The sequence below is a fragment of the Nannospalax galili genome, unplaced genomic scaffold, assembly GCF_000622305.1.
Source record: "Nannospalax galili isolate Female #2095 unplaced genomic scaffold, S.galili_v1.0 scaffold390, whole genome shotgun sequence".
NCBI lineage: Eukaryota > Metazoa > Chordata > Mammalia > Rodentia > Spalacidae > Nannospalax > Nannospalax galili.
In genome coordinates, this window is record NW_008330777.1 from 5,504,538 (window position 1) to 5,524,104 (window position 19,567).

The 19,567-nt window shown below is 36.2% G+C and overlaps 1 protein-coding gene and 1 pseudogene across 24 annotated transcripts in view; both read right to left on the reverse strand.

Annotated features, from left to right (window-relative positions):
* Positions 1–19,567, reverse strand: part of Ppfia2 (PTPRF interacting protein alpha 2) — a 580,223-nt gene that overhangs the window by 273,686 nt on the left and 286,970 nt on the right. The gene's annotated exons all lie outside the window — the stretch shown is intronic.
* LOC108491726 overlaps positions 6,890–19,567 on the reverse strand; it is a 96,313-nt pseudogene continuing 83,635 nt past the window's right edge.

The following is a 19,567-nucleotide window of genomic DNA, read 5'->3' on the forward strand; positions in this document are numbered from 1 at the left end:
TATATATATGTATATATGTACATAAATAAAATGTGCCTAGCATTATCAGTTATATGTGAAAATGTAACAAAGATGAACAATAAAAATGCTCGTTCCATTCCTCATGTTTGACTTGTATCTAAATATGCTCCCATGTATGTTTCTGATGATTAGATAAATAACGTAAACTTCTAGTTGCAGAACTTCCTTCTCCTTCCACAATAATGCTGAATTTCCTTTTTCACATGTTTTATGTATATATATATATTATATATTATATATAGTGTGTGATTATTATTCATACAAATTTACAACGTTGGCATGATTCAAGAGATCAAGCTGTGGTATGCATCCTAGTGATTTTTTTTCATAAATATAGTTGAAAATAACTTTAGATTTGCAAATGAATTACAAAGACATTACAGAGCTGTAATATGCCTTTCATCCTTCTTCAGGTAGTAGTAGTATGCATAATTAGGGTACATAATATCAAGGAAAGGAATATTTGTGAAGAATTTTTAACTAAATTACACATCATTTCAGGTATCCCAAATGTTCTATTCCTAGTCTTATTTTGTCCCACTATATTGATTTAGTAGAACATGCAATTTCATCATTTCTTCTTTATCTAATATGCTGTGGATAATTTTTCTTTCTTTCATGATTTTTATATGATTTTTAAAATTTTATTTTTTTTATGCATATGAGCACTATGCCTGCATGCATGTAAGTACACCTAAGTCATGCAGTGCCTGCAGAAACCAGAAGGGGTCTCTAGAACTGGAGTTACAGATGGTTGTTAGCTGCCATGTGAATGCTGGGATGTGAACCTGGGTCTTCTGTAACAGCATCCAGTGTTCTTAACCACTTAGCCATCTCTCCAGACCCAATTTTTAACATGTTTTAACAGAGACATGTTTTGGGGAATGCCCCTCAAATATTTTCTGACATTTTCTCATAACTACACTGATATCAATATGGAGGAGACTACCACAAAGATGAAACACCTTCCTTATCCTGACTCAGAAAATAGGAATTTACAAATGTGCTTCTATCTGGGCAAGTAAAAAATGCACTGCAGCCCAGAAAATGGAAGAAGCCAATTATGATGCTATAGTCTTTGTTAATGCTTTTGGATTACTGGATGCAAGCCATTACTATAAACTAGCAAGTAGGGAGTCTCCAGAATGTCAGTACTTCTGACATATTGATCTTTGCATGTTCTGGCAACTCCACAGATAGCTCATGGCACATGATCTGCAAGGACATATATTCTGCCTTTCCACCATGGTCCTATCATCTTCCTCCAGGGAGCCTGTTCTAAATCTGCCTTCCCTCTATTAACAATAACCATAAACACTTTTTCAAAAATGTTGTTCTTCCAGCTAAGAAAATTGCTGATCATGCCAGAAAGGGGCTATCAACTATTAACTCTCATTTTCTCTTTATCTTTTAACCTACATCAGAGTAGAGAGGCACATTCTAAAGCAATTTCTTAGGAAAATCCATTCTTTTCTTAAACCACCATCTTGGCAGTAGAGGTTCAGATATAATAATTATATTGTTGAAGGAAAACAGAAAGGCAGAGAACAGGAGAAATGTTACCATCTACTAGATCAGTGGGAAGGCTTTGTTCTAAACACTTTACATCAGATCCCATTTAAAACAATTAAGTTTATAAAACTGTCATTTCCCCATTTTAGATAAATGAGGAGAGTGGAGTCCAATGTGTTTAAAACAATCCTTCAAGATCAGTTACTAATACATAGAGACCAAATATCCTAGCACCATTCTCTCCTCTGGAAACACAATTCCCCCTCTCCCTGAGTCGGTAAAAAAGGCAAACGTCATCTTGATACTACTAACATAAATCCACAACTTGTTCCCTCGGCAGAAGAATATTCTAGTAATTATTCTGAAATAACATAGAATAACAATTTCAGTGCTTCAGAACTATCAGAGACTTTATATTATTTTCCTGAAAAGACCTGGAGCTTACAAAGCTCTTTCATGCACAAGGATCTAGCACTTCCAATTGACATTGGAAAGTCCATTTGACAAGGTAGTTCTGACAGATGCATGAGCAGCCTAATAAAAAATTAGGAACTCTTTACTGTGAAATTCTGGGTCTGGGTCCCTGATGATTCCCTGTACTTATTTAAATATCTACTTGATACTCTCACTAGAACACTATTTCTTCCCCCATTCTGCCATCTGTGTTGTTATTTAGTCCTCTCCAGGAACCCTTATACCAAAGAACACAACCGTTTTAAACTGAGCACTTCAGCCTACTTAACTCTGGCTGGTCCTTTGAAGAATGGAGACCACCATTGCTGTCACTGATGCCACACACAAATATTTCAGGTCTGATTTCCTGTTGGTCACATAGCAAATCTGCAATTTCCCTTTGCTCTTTGAAGGTAAGTGCAACCATATTCATATTGCCATCCTATGCTTTGGAATTTAAAGGACTAGATAAGATAAATAATGTTCCTGCAAGTTTGCTCCTGATCAAATGAGGAAAACATATTTCAGAGGACTTGTATAAGAGGTGCATAAGTGTGTGCAGCATATAAAATAGATACTTTAATGAGTTTATTTCTCATTTTCTTGTGACTACAAATGAAATCACCTTTTCTCACCTTTTATACTCATGCAATCTTATTTATAGGAAGTTTTAATGAACACATATTCACATCATTTCAGCAGATGATTCTTTCAAGATTCTCTTTTACATCTTGGACAAAATTGATAGAGGATTGCATTTTCAGTTGTTAGCATAGTTCTGATAAATGATGAGCAATAAATGAAACGGTGAAGGATAATCCCCTCCTGGAAACTTCTGCTCTCTCTTCAAAATCCAACTACTCTGCTCCCTATTTATAACATCTTCTTTATTTCCTCAAAATACATTTAGTACCTTCTTGTTTGCAACTACGCAGTTATCTGTCTTCATGTGTAAACCAGCTCACTCTGTTTTATGTGTGGCTGGCACTGTGATATTTAGTTTCTTAAACTAAAGTTACAAAAGTAGTAAAGCAACTGTCACCCATAGCTGAGTCATTATTATATAATTTGCTGTCTACTGGGTTGCTTATGTAATTAGCTCATTAAATTTTTCACCTGTTGTATGAAACAGATACTGTAGATATCATTTGTACATAAGGAAACTGAGCTTAGAATGATTGCATAAGCTTCTCATGGTCACATAGCTAGCACAGGGTAGCGCTAGCATTCTGATCTCTCTGACCTAAATGCTGTCCTTATAACTGCCATAATACCTGTCATAACCATCCTGCCTATCCTGTGGGTGTTTGCAACACACTAGCACCTACCTTAGGCGGAACTTGGAAGTAACTTGTTTGAAACATAAGGACATCAGTTGTGTCAAACAATTTCCATAGGCATGTGCAGATTTTCAGTGTATTTGCACATTTCTACAAAACTTCTAGGGAGTTCAGTTGACAACGTCTAGAACAAAGATACAATTGTGTGTATTCTACGCACAATACTGTTTTGAGTACACAACCTCCAATGTCTTGTCATTCTAACAATATGCTCCCTTGATCTGCAATAGAAATAGAAACTGCCATTTCTAACGTCACATGAAATTATTTCATAATATTACTTAAATGAAGACCATTAAATATTTGCATAACTTTGAAATTATACAAAAAAATACGTATTCAATATCTATGTTAAACAGCATTTACCTCTGAGGGCTGGAGACATGGCTCAGTGGTTAAGAGGACTTGCTGCCATTGCAGAGGACCTGGGTTTGAATCCCAGCACCCACATGGGGTCTAACAAACCACCCTTAACTTCAGTTCCAGAGTATCTGATGTATTCTTCTGACTTCCATAGGCATTACATGACATGGGTGCACACTTACATACATGCAGGCAATATACTCAAACACATAAAATAAAATTAAGAAATAAAATATTTAAAAAATACATTTATCTGAAAATGTTTTGGTGCCAAAAGTCATAAATTAATTTGTGCTAATCAAGTTCCTGTTTCTTCCTGCTCTGCAAACCATATACTTGAACAGTAATTTTTCGGAATTTCATCTGTTATGTTGACTCCAATTTCTCAACTGCCACTTCTGTTTGTTAATTGACCTGGCAATTCTGATACTGACTTCTAGCTATTCATAATCAGATTAATTCAGATAAAGCTTCTTCAGAGTAAAGGTCAAAAACAGTCCTAATAATTGTACTTGCCCAACTTCCGTCTGTTCTCAAAGCAGCAACCAGTGTTCACACCATAATCAGGTCACCCCACTGCTGTTCCCGGCAACAGTACCCCACTGCTTCTCTGCTCACAACACCTCACTGCTGACCCTGCTTACATCACTCTCACGGTTCCAGTGGCTACTGATCTCACTCAGAAGAAATGATGAGCAAAGAGTTACTGCCTACAAAGTCCTACACAGTTTTCCTTGTCTCTTACAGTGGAATTGTTCTCTCTTTAAACATACCAGAAACATTTCCATCTCAGGACTTTTGCAAAGATTTCCTTTGCCTTTCCTCAAACAGTTGCCCTCCCACAGCAGTCATGTCTTTACTCAAATTCTTTCTTCTGATCAATGCATTCTCTGATATCCTTATTTAAATTCACAGTAGCTCATCCCAGCTTTACTTATAAACAGAATATTGATAGGTAACACATTATATATTTGCTTAACTCTTTTGCCTACTGTATCTTCCTCCTGACTATAATGTCTCATGATCTATGTACTTGCAACTAGCTTGAACCCTTTGTGATATAGACTCTAAAAAAATATTGGGCATCAAACAAGTTCTTAAAACCTATTGAGGTGGTTTGAACGAAAAGTGGCCCCTTAGGCTCAAATGATTGAACATTTACTCAGTTGGTGGCACTGTTTGGAGAAGGTTATGGAATCTTCAGGACTTGTGGCCTTGCTGGAATAAGAGGAATGAAAGGATGCATTTCTCCATCTTAAGGAATCACAGAGATGATGCATGTACATGATTATAATCCCCACATCTGAAAAATGGCTTTATAACTACTTCACCTTTTAAATCACAGAAATGTTGTAATCTGGAATGGTTCTAGTCTAAAGACGTAATCAATTACTACAATTGATGTTCACTGTGAGTACATAAATAGAATATAGCTATATAAAAATAGAATTCAATGAAGCAACATTGTAAACAGTTTTTTGTTTGTTTGTTTTTTGTTTTGTTTTGTTTTGTTTTGAGAAAGGGTTTCCCTATAGTTTCCTATGTAGAAGAGACTGGTCTCCATCTCACAGAGCTTCACCTGTCCGCCTCCGAGTGCTGGGATTACACTTTTTTTTAGAGCAAGGAAAGAAACTGGAGGGGGTGGTTCTCAGTGGTCACTAAGTGAATAAATATTAAAGACCTGCATCAGAATGTGAAGAAAAATTCAATGTATCTTTGCCTGGATGCTTGCCAGATTTTCTACAGAAAGAAAATGATGAACCAGCAGCAGTGGTACTAAACTCCAATTACTTTTAAGACAGATAAGATTCATAAGTATTAAAGACATTCCAGAATTAAGTTCATTAACGTTAAAAATGGTATTTTTTAAAAAACGCATACAGTTTTTAAAAATTTTATACCAACCATTAGAGGATGTAGTGATGTAATGTGTTGGAACTTAAAATATCAGCATTAATTATAAGCAAGTCTGAAACATTATATGTAACTTTTCAAAAGCACATGTTGTGAAAAAATAGATATCATATAAAATTAGAATTAAAAAATAGAAATATTCAGTAAATTTACTCAAATGAAGGAAGTTTAATGTTACAGAAATGGAAAACATTATAAATAACAGACTTTGCATCTTCAGGCATTTTATGGTCCCATGTTAATTCTAGCATTCTTTATTATAAATATGTGAAAGAACGATTGCCTTAAACCTCTAAATTGCTTTGAGCAGCATGGATAATTTAACAAAATTCCTCTTTTCCATTCATGAGCATGAGGTGCTTTCCACTTTGGGTTTCATCTTTTTCTTTCACTAATTTTTTTTTTTTTTACTCAAATGAAGGAAGTTTAATGTTACAGAAATGGAAAACATTATAAATTTGCATACAATAATAAATGAAAATAGCCAACTACATGAACATATCCAGTTAACATCCATATAAATACATTTGTTTACCTTTATATTAGGATAACACATACATATAAACATAATATGAAGATTCTGTCAAAAAGTATCAGAGATAATAAAATAGTCTCAAATTTTTAAAATGGTCAGAAATGCATTTCAATAACACACTACATGAATGTAAATGCCTGATTCAATTATGTAATTTTATCATATCAGAATTATGGTTGTTTTAAAGTTTTTCTTTAAAAAAAAAGAGATACTGGATCATGAATACTTAAGGCATTTTGAATATACAGTGTCAGTGTGAACAAAGATTTTAATATTAATGATTTACTATTATGTTTTAAATTTTCAAAGTCTTTTCAACCAAAGAAAACAGGTGCACACTTTCAAGTGCTTTTTTATAAAACAATAAAAATTAATGATGATTGGTCTTTGTAGCTCATAAAAATAAGTCATATCTTTTTTCCACATACTATATAGGATATCTTGTGCAGGATTACATTGAGATTATACACACTTCTACCTAACACTCCTATAAATTCTGCATGCAGCAAAGGCAAACAGTCTCCACAGTACACTTTCGCCTCATTGAAGTTGAAGCTGCTCCTTCTGGATGTCTTTCAACTTCAATGTGAAGTAGACTGTTAGGATTTCATTAGTGGTTTTATTATGTGACTTTTTAAAAGAAAAGAAATGGTTTCATTTCTTCCAGAGTTCACAATTCTCAGGACGTACCTACTTTTGGAAATCATATAATCCAGCGATGTTTTGAATAAACAAATACTTTTGAAAAAGATTAAGTCTCTGAATTCAGCTATAATAATTAAGCATCTACATCCTTATCTATATTACCAGCATATCCTGGAACCAAAGTAAGATGGTTTTACTGTTCCCATAATCCACTTAATTTGTTTTATAAAACTTTAATAATTCTATTACTTATAATTTGTGATTTAGGTGAGTGTTCTGACCACCACCTTTTTACGATGGTTTGAATCCAATTTAAGCCAAATTGTCTACTGTGAAATCAACTGAATGATCCTCAGTAGTATTAAACTGGCTATTGCATATTATTCCAATTTGCTTTTAAGTAATGAATTTACTAGAGGCAGTAAGTCTACACAGCAAACAAGTGAGATATATTGCTTTTCTTCCTGTAAACTATTGCTTAGAATAGGATGGTGATCCACTACAATTCCAAGATCTTCAATCCTCACCAAATACAAGTTCACTTACACTTCTCTTTCTCCAGAAACTCAAAGCTACATTCTATCTCCAATTTCTGCTGACAAAACTTGGGACATTTTTTTCATGGTCCTGAGAACCCTCAGAAAAAAACCTGACTATATTTTGGCGATGGTTTTTCTGTCTATGAAGAACCAGAATCAGTGGAATTAATAAAAAGTGTTTGATTACCATGGCATAATTTTTAGGCTGGTGGCCCATACAAATCAGATCATTTTCTTTATTTTCCATGTCATGGCCCACATTTTTAGTGGACTGTTTGTTCCTGTAACAAGGATTAGGAAACCGATAATGAATTTTCTTTCTGTGGTAGAGCACCTTGCATAGTTTATCTGGGCTTTTCACAACTTGTCCACCTGTTTTACTTATGTAATCAGTTAACTGTTTTGAGATTTCCTAATCTCCTTCCCATTCTTATTAGTGAAATTAGAGATCCTCTTTTCTAGGAAGACCAACTGAATGATCCTCAATAGTATTAAAGAAGTTCCTTTCAGATAACAATCTTTTTTTAAAAAAATATTTTATTTATTATTTATATTATGTATATGAGTGTATTGCCTGCATGTATGTGAGTGCACCCATGTCATGCAGTGCTGCAGAGGACCATGTGGGTGCTGGGATTCGAACCCAGGTCTTCTGCAAAAACAGCCAGTGCTGTTAACCACTGAGCCATCTCTCCAGCCCCCTCAGATGACATAATCTCTTTTTATTAAAATATTTTTTATTTTATTTTATGTGTACTGTGTATTGCCTGCATGTAGGTAAGTGCACCAATGTCGTGAAATGCCCTCGGAAGACAAAAAGGCTGTCGGATCCCCTGGAATTGGACTTAAGGGCAGTTTGTTAGACTTCATGTGGGTGCTTGGATTCAAACCCGGGTCCTCTGCAAGAACAGTCAGTGTTCTTAACTGCTGAGCCATCTCTTCAGCCCCTAAATAATCTCTTAAATTCTTGTGTCTCCTAGTACTGCAGTGCCTCAACCCAGTCACTGCACTGACAAACCTTGTCTGCCTGTCTGCAGCCTACAGAGTCCACTGGGTCCCACTCACAGCTATTTATTCAAGCACTGCAGTGTGTGCGGCCCACAAGGTGGGTGGGGCTTCTTCGATGAGGGTGAAAGGAGGACAGAAAGATGCACTTGTCTGTAAATATGAGGATGTATATTTAGAATAAATAGGAAATTAGATTGGTCTAGGGATGTGGCAAGGTAGATTTTTCTCTAGGATCTATGCCCACTCCAGCCTTGTGTATTAAATTAAGTTTACAGTACTGCACATGAGTTGCCTCCCATTGAGCAGGCCTTAATTCCAACTAGACAGCTATTGATTATCCCCAAGATAAAAGTGCCACTACTGCACCAATAATAATAGTTTACTGGGCCATTCATTGCTGTTTATTAGGCCTTGCCACTGTGTGGGATATTGGTTGGTTTTCTCCCTTGGCAACTTGTATGTTATTATCCTCTGATACCATGAGACCTGGTCTACAGGGAGGAGGCTGTCTGGGCAGTTCCACCTCAACTGCAACAAGTCCTATGATCGAAGTGTGGTCTGCTTTCTGCAAAAGGGTATTAGCTTCAAGTTCTGAGTGGCAATCAAGGGATGTGGCAATAGCTCGAGTTATTTTGCAAGTCTCTTAGACTACACTGACCAAAAACTCAAAAGGGGGTTGCTCCTGCCGAGCACTTTTTTTTGTTTGTTATACAGCCTTCATCTATACACATGCTTTCATATATATAGTATGTGTATTTTTCAGGCCTTTGAACTAATAAATTTCCCACTGGTTTTTCATAACATTAGCTCTCTTCTCACTCCCATGTGTAATCCTCCTTACTCCCTTCCCAGTTAAACTTACCCTCCTCTTTCCTCTTTTATCCCTTAATAACACCTGTCTCCTATTATCCGTCTCTCTCAAGCTCGTCTTTACGTTTAGCTGCATAGCTCATTTCCATTTTCCTGGATCGTACAGTTATATCACAATGTATACTCACATTTAGTGATTTGGAGGTAAGATCTACAAATCAGAGAGAACATATGTCACTTGTTTTTCTGAATCTGTGCTACTTAACTTAGTATATCAGTTTCCAGTTCCATCCATTTACTGACAAATTTCATGATTTTATCTGATGGAAAGACCTTGCATGCTCAAGGAATGGTATAATCAATATAGTGAAAATGACCATCCTACCAAAAGCAATTATGGATTAAATGCAATCCAAATCAAAATCCCCATGATACTCTTCATAGAAATAGAAATCCACCTTAAAATTCATAGGGAAACACAAAAGACACTGAATAGTCAAAATAATCCTGAGTACAAAGAGCAATAGCAAGTGAATTATCATACCAGACCTCAATCTATATTACAGAGCCCTAGTCATAATAACAGCATGGAATTGGAATAAAAACAAACTTGTAGATCAATGGAACAAAATAGAAGACCCAAACGTGAGTGCAAACAATTACAGCCACCCAATATTTTACAAGTTGCCAGAATACACACTGGAGAAAATACACCATCTTTAGCAAATGGTGTTGGCAAAATTGGATTTCCACATGTAACAGAATGAAATTATATGTACACTTATGACATCGCAAAAATGTCAGCTCCAAACAGATCAAATACTTCAGTGTAAAACTTGAAATGTTGACACTGTTAGACTATATGTGCAGCACTCTGCAAGACATAGGTGCAGAAAAGAACTTTCTAAATTGGACATCAGTCACTCAGGAATTAAGGCAATAATTGATAAATTATTTAACTTAAAAAAAGACTTGTTTTTATTAGAAATATTTAATGTGCATCTAAGTTCTTGATAAATATGTAATGAGGAAAAACTATATATAGGCCTTTCTGTATAATGCACTTCATTAGATCATCTGATTTGAATTATATTATGAACACTATAGATGTATTATGTACTAGGAACAAGTAAGTTTAAATGCTATACATTTTCCTTGAGGAAAAACAAAATCTTAAAATCAGGAAACAGTCCTCAAATATTTATATAAGCTACTGCTACATCTATACCACTAGAGGAATATTGATCATTTATTACTCTTTAATCCTTACTCTTGGAAAGTCTGAAATCAAATTAATATGAAATTATTTTTAATTACTGTTCTAAGTCATATCTATGACACATTAATGCTGGACCACCACTTATAACCCAACACAAGGACAGTGCACTATTGCTTTTGCCACATAGGATTTTTTCTTCATCCAAAGACCTGTGTTAAAGGAAATTTTAAGAGGAAGAAACTTCACTTCTAGACCAGACAATGGCTCTTCATTGATTTTGAAACTGTGTGGTGCCTGATTTCAGAATAAACATTTCTAATCCCTATAACCAACAGTTGTCTCTGATTGGTTCTCTTTTCTTTCCCATCTTTCCACTGTTATTATTCCGGCCCACACTAGGTTCCCTGGTGAAGGTTGTATTAACAGCTTTCTAATCCTTAGTCTTTCTTTCAGAACCTTCAGCCTCCAAACAGAACTTCATATATAAAAATTATCTCTGGAACTCAGATTTGTTCATCACATTTTCAAAACAAACAAACAGACAAGCACAATCCCAGAGGAAAAAAAAAACTGAAAGAAAAGAAATCAGACACTTCCTGATGTTTAAGTAATAAGTGGCTGAATCTGGCACAAGATGTGTTCTACACACTGACTCTACCGAATTTCTTTACTGCCGTAGCTTTTCCAGTCCCAGTCCAAAAAGCATTTCTCATTCTTTCCTTCCTTCCATTTTCTTTTTTCTCTTCTTTCCTTTCATTTTTTTTTTTAATTCTGTGGCAGTGTTAGGGATCAAACCCATGCATGGACTTACACATGTTAGGCAAGGATGTTATGAATAAGTTATATCCTCAGATCTCCTTTGTTGTTTTTTTAAATAAACCTTATTAAATGAAAAAGTGAGACAAAAATGAATATATTTGTAGGCATTTATACAATTTTGATAACCATAACTAAAATGTGAAACAAAATCTACTGTCTTTGTACAGGATTAATATATTCATGGGTACTCAATATATTAGGCAAATGGATTATTTTTCCCTACTTAAAAATCTCACATCTTTTAAATTGACCCCCAAACCTAAATAGTCATGCCAGCACCTATGCATAAACAAGAACACATAATTTTATCCAGAATCTAACAATGCATGAAAATCTGGGACAGGCTGATAAGTGATGGTTTATCTCCGAATTCATTAAGAGCACAGTATTTTAGTTTACTGAAACTTAATGAGAAAGAGAAAGGAATCAGTTTAAGTAAATAATAGAGTTAAAATAAGATGATTAAAGTCATGCAGAAGCAGCTTTGGGGAGATTATTTGTTGCGAGGTATTTTTATGTGTCACTAATAAGAAAAAAGTGTAATCTAATTAAAATTAAGTCAGCTTTTTTTCCAAATATTTAAAACTCTTATAAATGCAGAATCCTCTTTCTCATAAATTCTTGAAGATCCAAAACCTGTAGAATATGAGAAGAAAAGTAAAGAAATAGCAAAACTACTCAAAACAGTGCCCAGAAATAGAGATTTGCCTAAATGTTTTGGGAGTGTTAGTAGAATAACTGTTTTAGCTCACCTTTATAAAGAGAAATAACATTGGCAGAAGCTATAATCTGGCATACTGTGTCCTTTCGCCACGTACTCTCCCACAGCGTTTTTAGTTGACAACTTTAGAGAGTTTTTGTTCATTGCAAGTTGATCTGATCTATACCCACCTCTACAGGTGTTCACTAGAGGGTTTTGTTTTCTGTTTGGCTATCGACTTGTTCCAAAGCAATTAGAGGGTTTATAATTGGAGCACAAACGAAAGTTCAATGCTCTCCATCTTGTCTCTATACTGCAGTCATCTGTATTTCATACAATGAAGGGCTCACATACATGGGCACATGTGCTCATTCTGGTTCATATGTATAAAATCATCCACTATAAACAAGCCTACTCTCCACCTACTAGTCCAATTGAAGTACATTCTAGAGGCAAAGTATGAAGATAAAAGAAAGGTTCCAGGAGGTCGGTTGCCAGGTGAGTTATTATTGTAGCTCGGAGGGTTCTCAGCTGTGTAAAATTGATGATTACTTTTTCCTCTGGTAGTGTTAACAGTACCTTCCAGCAAAATGAAGGCTAGCCAGTAGAAATGAAAATTTCAGGTCAGTAAAAGCTAGATTTCACATGTTCTATGATTGGCGAAATAGTGGCGCAAATGTTATGGAAGTGATTAACCACTTTCTGATTGGATTTAAGGCCTGCTTTATAAAATGAAACTCATACCTGGCATGATTATCAGGGTCAAGGACCTATGGTTAGGAAGGTCATACTCCCTAAGGGAAAGCACACTATTATCATTATGATAAATTGACATAGTATTAAACTGACTCTTTACTTATTGTTATATCCCCAAATTAGTGAATTTCTCAACTCTCATCAGAGAGGATTCTTTTTGCAGTAGATGGCACTTAACACAGAGATCAAGGTGCAGAGAATAAGAGACTGTAAAATACTAGTACTAAATTTAACAGCTGTATCACACCATCTCCTCTCAAGGCTCAGGGATCTTTGTAGAAATGGGGGTAGAAAGATTGTAAGAGCCAGAGGCATTGGATGGCTATGATCAAACAGCATTTCCTGGACACAATAGGGCAGTTGCAGATATGAACTCAAAGCAGTTGTCACAACATGTAAAAGAACTGTGCAAGCTCAAGTCAGACAAAATCCAAGCATGGAGAGGGAAATTTGGGCACCATGTCCTACTCCTAACTTAGGAGCTATTGGCAATGGAGAGCTGCTGGAAGAGGGACAGTCAGTCTTTTTTATGAGTGTGGTCCATGGTAGGTAGATCAAGACGAGTGCATTGCCACACACCCGTGTATATAGTCAATACAAACTGGTTTCAATTGACTAAAAAAATACAGAGAATACTAAGTTGGGTGGGCAGGGAATAGGATGTGGCTGTAGGATGATTTGATGGAGGGAGATATATATGATCAAAATGCATTTTATGATTTTTCTCAAAGAACAATAAAAAATAAGGAAAACAACCTCTTTGCAATTAATTGCTCATAATTTAGGTCACCTCACAAAATAGAACTGGGGACATGAGCAGGAGGCCCCAACATCAGCCAATGAACCATTGATGGATCCAATCACTGCTGGGTGAGGGAAAGTTGATATTCTTTGAGTGATTCTAAATAGGTTGACTAGGTTCCAGTGGATGAACTCACACCTAGGGATCTCTGGGTACAGAAACTTGAGTCCATAAGCCTTAGTATATGTGACAGAATGGATGAAATCTGGTGGGCATACTATGGAGGAATGCACATAGGGAAGGGGGTCTAAATGATTAAGATGTATTGAATGAAATGCACAAAAAATTCAATAAAATATACATTAAAAAACAAACAAATAAAATGCTCCAAATATTAGTTTCCCTAGTCTGCCCTAACAAAGCCCCGCAGAATGAGACTCAAGTAGCAGAGATACTGGAGGTAGAGCACATGATGAAGGTGTCTACAGGGTCTGCCCCTGCTAGGGCTATGAGGAACAGGCTGCCTTCATAGCATTTGGGGTGATTAATATATATTGTCCATCACAGAAACAAGCTTTTAGGCATGTCTGTAAAGTATAATTTAGATTAGGTTGACTGAGATGGCAATGTCCATCTTAGATGTGGGTGGTGCATTCTATTGGGTGGAATCTCAAATGGAATAAAAGGCAGAAAGTTGACTGAGCAGAGCATTCATATCTCTCTGCTTCCTGATTGCAGATGTAATGTTACCATATACCACATGCTTCTGCCACCATGACTTCCCTGCTGTGATGGATTGTATCCTCATAAGCCAAACTAAACCCTTCCTTCTTTAATAAAAAGGAGAAAAAAAAATTATAATCCATTCAAGCCTTAAAAACAGTCTCAGAACAAGGTGTCAGATTTTTATTTTTAGTTTCCTGGAACAAAGAAATGGTCTACAGCAAGGAGTAGGATATTTAATATTAGGTATATTCTTGATCTCAGAAACTCTGGTGTGTAGGCTTCAGATCAAAGGAGAAACACAGGTATGCCTGGCTTACTGTAGTACAGAATCACATGTCCCACAAAGGGACATGCTATGCTCTGACAAAACTTCATATTGCAAGCCAGAAGTGGCCCTGCTCTATACCAGCCTTTCTTAAACCTCTACAGACTGGGCCTAACATCTGAAGATAACAATTGACATGTTAAATTAATTTCTACTTTATGTAGTCAGAGCAGTGAAGGTTATTTTAATCAGCTTTTTATAAATATAATTTTCTACATCTCTAAAGATGTACTATATATATTTTAAACACCAGTTCAGTAAGTACATTTTCCAAACTATCTTTATCTTTTATCTGTGTTGTTTCAGTGAATCCTGAAATCCTTTTAGTATCTTCCTTTGTTTTCTTTAGTGCACTCTCAACATAGGAGCTAGAGAACTCCATTTAAAACATAAAATAAGAGGATTTGGAAGATGTTCAGTGGGCAAAGCACTTGCTGTGCAAGCACGAAGACCTGAATGGGGTGGATTTGATCAAAACATTATGTGAATGTATGACATTTTCAAAACATTTTAAAAAAGCCAGCTATGGTGATATGTGCCTTTAACCCCAGTGCTCAGGGAGATGTGCTAGTGACAGATTAATCCAGGAGGTTCATTGGCCAGAAAATCTAGCTGAAACCACACCCACAAGCTCCAGGACAGTGAAAAACCATATCTTAAAAAAAAGGTGGTGAGGGACAGAGAAAGTCATCCAAAATCAACATTTTTACTCACATATGCATAGGCAAATGCACCCATACACACAGGTGCATACCTTACACCCACAAACACACACAAATAAGGACAGATTTTTCCCCTTTGTTCAACGCCCAAAGTGTAATCATCTCTAGAGGACTGGGGTGAGTGATGGTATCCAGGCACACACGGAATCAAGCTGGTATGATCTGAGGACTAGAACAGAGAACACCTTGTGGGAGACAGACTTGCGCCTAGGGTGAAAGTCTTATTGACAGCCATACAGCAGGCCTGAGGCAACAGCCCAACTGCTGGAGCCACAAGGAATGCCTTGTGACATTTTGCTCCCATTGGCACATCATGAGACTGATGCCTAGAGTGCGCCACTCCCTAATCACCACCCTTGGGTACCTCACCTTTAAACTACTTACTGTACTGTGCACCACCCTTGGATACCTCACCTTTAAACTACTTGCTGTGCTGTGATTGGACCACTACCCCTATATAAGCTTGTGCCTTCCTGCAATAAACCAACACTGAACCTGGTCTCCTGTGTCTGAATGCAGCTCCGCTGACACAGTCTCCTCACCAGCCCTGGGGTCTGGACCAGACGACTGATCAGGGGAACTAAGAGAGCAGGAGAGTGGCCATAGCCGGAGGAGAGCAGCCACTTGATGACCCCAACATCTGTCAGTAAATCAGTGACCTTATAGCATGACCTGAGTTTCTAAATTTATATGCATATGTTGATTATTTTAGTGTTATGAATTTAAAAGCCTCATTATATCAAATAACTGTCTCCATGAATCCTTTTGAGAAAATTCAACACCTATTCTTGATTTTAAAAACCTTTTCACAAAATGAGAACCAGTAGATATTAACCCATTATGCAAAAATCAACCTTTAAGCCTTACAGGAGTCTTACTAAAATCAGGAGTCAGGAAAGGACACTCTTTCTCCAGAGTAATTTATTGCAGTTTTTGGTGTTGTTAAAATACAATTAGAGAAGATAAAGAAGTTTATGGCTTAAAATTTGAAATAAAGAACATATAATTATGATTGTTAACAGATATAATTACTGCCTAATATATGTAACAAAGGATAAATTTAATATTGTAATAGATTATTTATCAAGGTAATTGAATCTTCTTAACTTTAATACACTTAAACTATTCTATATGTTTCCTTAACAGATCAGCAATGAGTACACATGGTAGACACACAGAAATAAGTATATGTATATATGTGTGAATGTTAAGTGTTCATGTGTAGGCAGTGTATAGGATTCAATCACACTTCACACAAAACTATACATATTCCTCATGGGCTTAAGGTAACTTGAATCTTACTAAACCTATCTACCTGCTAATTTTTCTAATTATCACTTAGAAATTTAAACTTGCTAATATTTGGACTTGAGATCCATGTGTGATTTTCTTCTTTCTTTATGATTTTTCACATGTAAGCCATGCAAACTGACCATTTTTACTCCCCAGCTCTCTACTACTACTATCCACCCTCCTCCCTTACTACAAATGTTTCTCTCATGTTCAAGTCTGTTTATTTTTGTATGTGTGACCCAGTGAGAGTAATCACAGCCATCTGTGTGATCATGAGTTTGGAGCTATCCATTGGAGCCTAGTGGGATCAGCAGAGGGTACACAACTAAAAATGGTGATTTTCACCTCTCCAAGAATCCATTACTAGCCAATAGTTCAGAGATAAAAAGTAGGGTCCCATGATCCCTTCCCTCTTCCTTGATAGGCCTTGTCTTATATTGGCACAGTACAGGTAATCATAGTTTTTGAGAACCAATGATTGGAGTGGTTGCATGAAATCTAGAAAACGGCATTCCATCGCCTTTCATATTACTTATTTTGAACTCTTACATAATCCTTTCCTCTTCCACCATGTTTCTTGAGCCTAGCAGATAGTATAAGTGACTTATTTAGGAATGGGCCCATAATCATCACTTCTCTGCATTTTTGGTGCCCATGAAACTCTGCATTATGTGGAGGTAAACAACTGCTTTCTGATTGGATACAATGCCTACCCCATGGGAGAGAGGCAATGCCTGGTTCTATGAGCCTGGCTAGCAACCCATGTATGAGGAGGTAGTAACTCTGTGTTGGGAGTTTGTTTCTAATGGTTAACTAAACTGACATCAAAAAACTTCCTTCTAAATTCTTATATCTATAAAAAAGCAAACAAACAGCTTCCAGCCTTAATGAGAGACACCTATTCTCACAGTGAACAGTGGTGAAGTCCTGGCTGCCTTGTGTGACTTTAATGCAACAACACAGCAACAGTAAAATTAAGGTGCAAATCATCACTCTGCTCCTCATCTATGAACTCAATGCTCCCACTCCTCACTTGCCAAGTAGCCAGCTTAGTTACTATACCAACCACTTATCAAATCAAAATTTTAATGTGTAATACTATATTTAACATTTACTATTCAATTTCAGACATCACATACTAATCATAGGTCTTTATAAACTCTAATTATTTAATCAAAAAGAAAATATCATGTAATGGTTTAAATGAGAAATGTTTCCCATAGGCCCATGTATGCAAATACTTCTTCCTAGTTGATGACACTGTAGAAGTTTAGAGAGATGAGGTCTTGCTGGAAAAAGCACATCACTGGGGGCAGCTTTTAGAGTTCATGGAGTATCATTAACCCCCATAAATTGACCTGGTCCAGTCTATGAAAAATGTCTAGTCTATCTGTTGGAGGATCCACTTTTCCAGTCTCACTGGTCAATTACCTGGTGATAGAACCACTCCCAGGAGTGGCAGCTTCACCTTAAGTTATGGTAAAAAGATGGGCAGAATACCTGGTGTGTTCATAAGGTAGTGAATATTTCCTGCCTGGAACTAGCTCAGATCCCTGAAAAACTTCCAGACCAGCCACATCCATGTAGGTCTCCGTAAGTCTGTCAGCTTTGCTGATCTCTTCAGGAAAGCTTAATTTCTCCTTTTTTCCTTCATGCCTTTCTTACTAAACATGCTTTCTCTAAGGCTTTGGGCTGCCCCTAGCATCTTGCAATTCTTCACTTTTTCTCTAAAGCTTCCTTCTCCCAGCCATGTGGCTGCAAGTCAGCCATGTGTCTGACCTCCATAGGCTCTAACCCTGCATGGCTCCATGGCTTTCTTTCGTTCTTCCCACTATTCACCTCCTCAAGGAAGCTGCCAAGATTACCAGGTTGACTGCCCTAAGGATTTTTCTTTAAGATTCTAATAAAATTGTAAGAGCTTCCGTTTGGGTCCATTCTTACATTCTTTTATGAATGAGACTAAGAACCCTCCAGGGGACCCTCTTTCTCCCCGTTTCAAATAATCTTACTCCATTTCCAGTTTTCTCTCTATTTACCTCCTGAGCATGATTGAAGATATGAATACTCAGATTTCTGCTCTGGCTTCCTCTGTCACCATGCCTCCCCTTCTGTGATGGATTTTTATCCGTATGAAACAATACACCCAAATAAACTCTTCCTTCTGTAATTTACTTTGTCATAGTGTTTTATCAGAGCAACAGAAAGATAATGAACATTCACCATAAGTTGTAGGATTATACCAATGTGGAGAAACAAAATGTCGGTATGGAATTTTATAAATGTATGAGGCAGAGTTTTTAAATGCACAAGAAACTTTAGAAACTACTCCCTTATTTCTTTTATTAAAATTTATATTATGATATACTAATCTTGTATAATCATTGAAAAGTACTTCAAAGAAAATGCTGTTATAAACAAAATATTCATAACTAGAAAGAACAAAAAGCAGACCTCATCTGGAAACATATCCACCTACACAGCGCATTAAACTCAAACTCAGTCAGGGAAGCTAGAGTGCCTATTAAACTATCATAATTCTCTGTCTTTTCTTTTTTTTGCTGTTCACCTTCATCTTTTCCTTTTTCTTCAAATGACAGTTAAAGAAGGATGTTGTTACATCCGCAACAATAATTTGCTAAGTGAGGGAAAACTCACATTCACTAGTAGTCTCATTGTATAATATCTGGCAGATTTCCTGAAAGCAGTCTTTATTCACAATGAAAAGGAACTTTTAGCTAATCAATATACATTTAAATCACTTTGGAGCTAGGTGTATTTTCAAAATGCTGGGTAAACCTTATATACACTTTTGACCCATGTACAATCATTTTCCATAAATATGTCAAGAAATACAATATGCACTTGAAAATATCTTAAAAACTATTCATCAGTGCAATCAGGCATTTTGCTGGTGGGAATTCTAACCGGTCTAACCCTGTACATTATTTGTAAAGCAAGCGACCTCTCCTCCAGAAAATATAAAAGCTGAATAATTAGAAATGAAGACCAATGCTGAGAAACAATATACAAAAATAAATTTATTAAAATAGAATTTTAATCATTAAATTTGGATGAAATGGGAAAATATTAATTAATAACATTACATTTCATAAAGTACACATAAG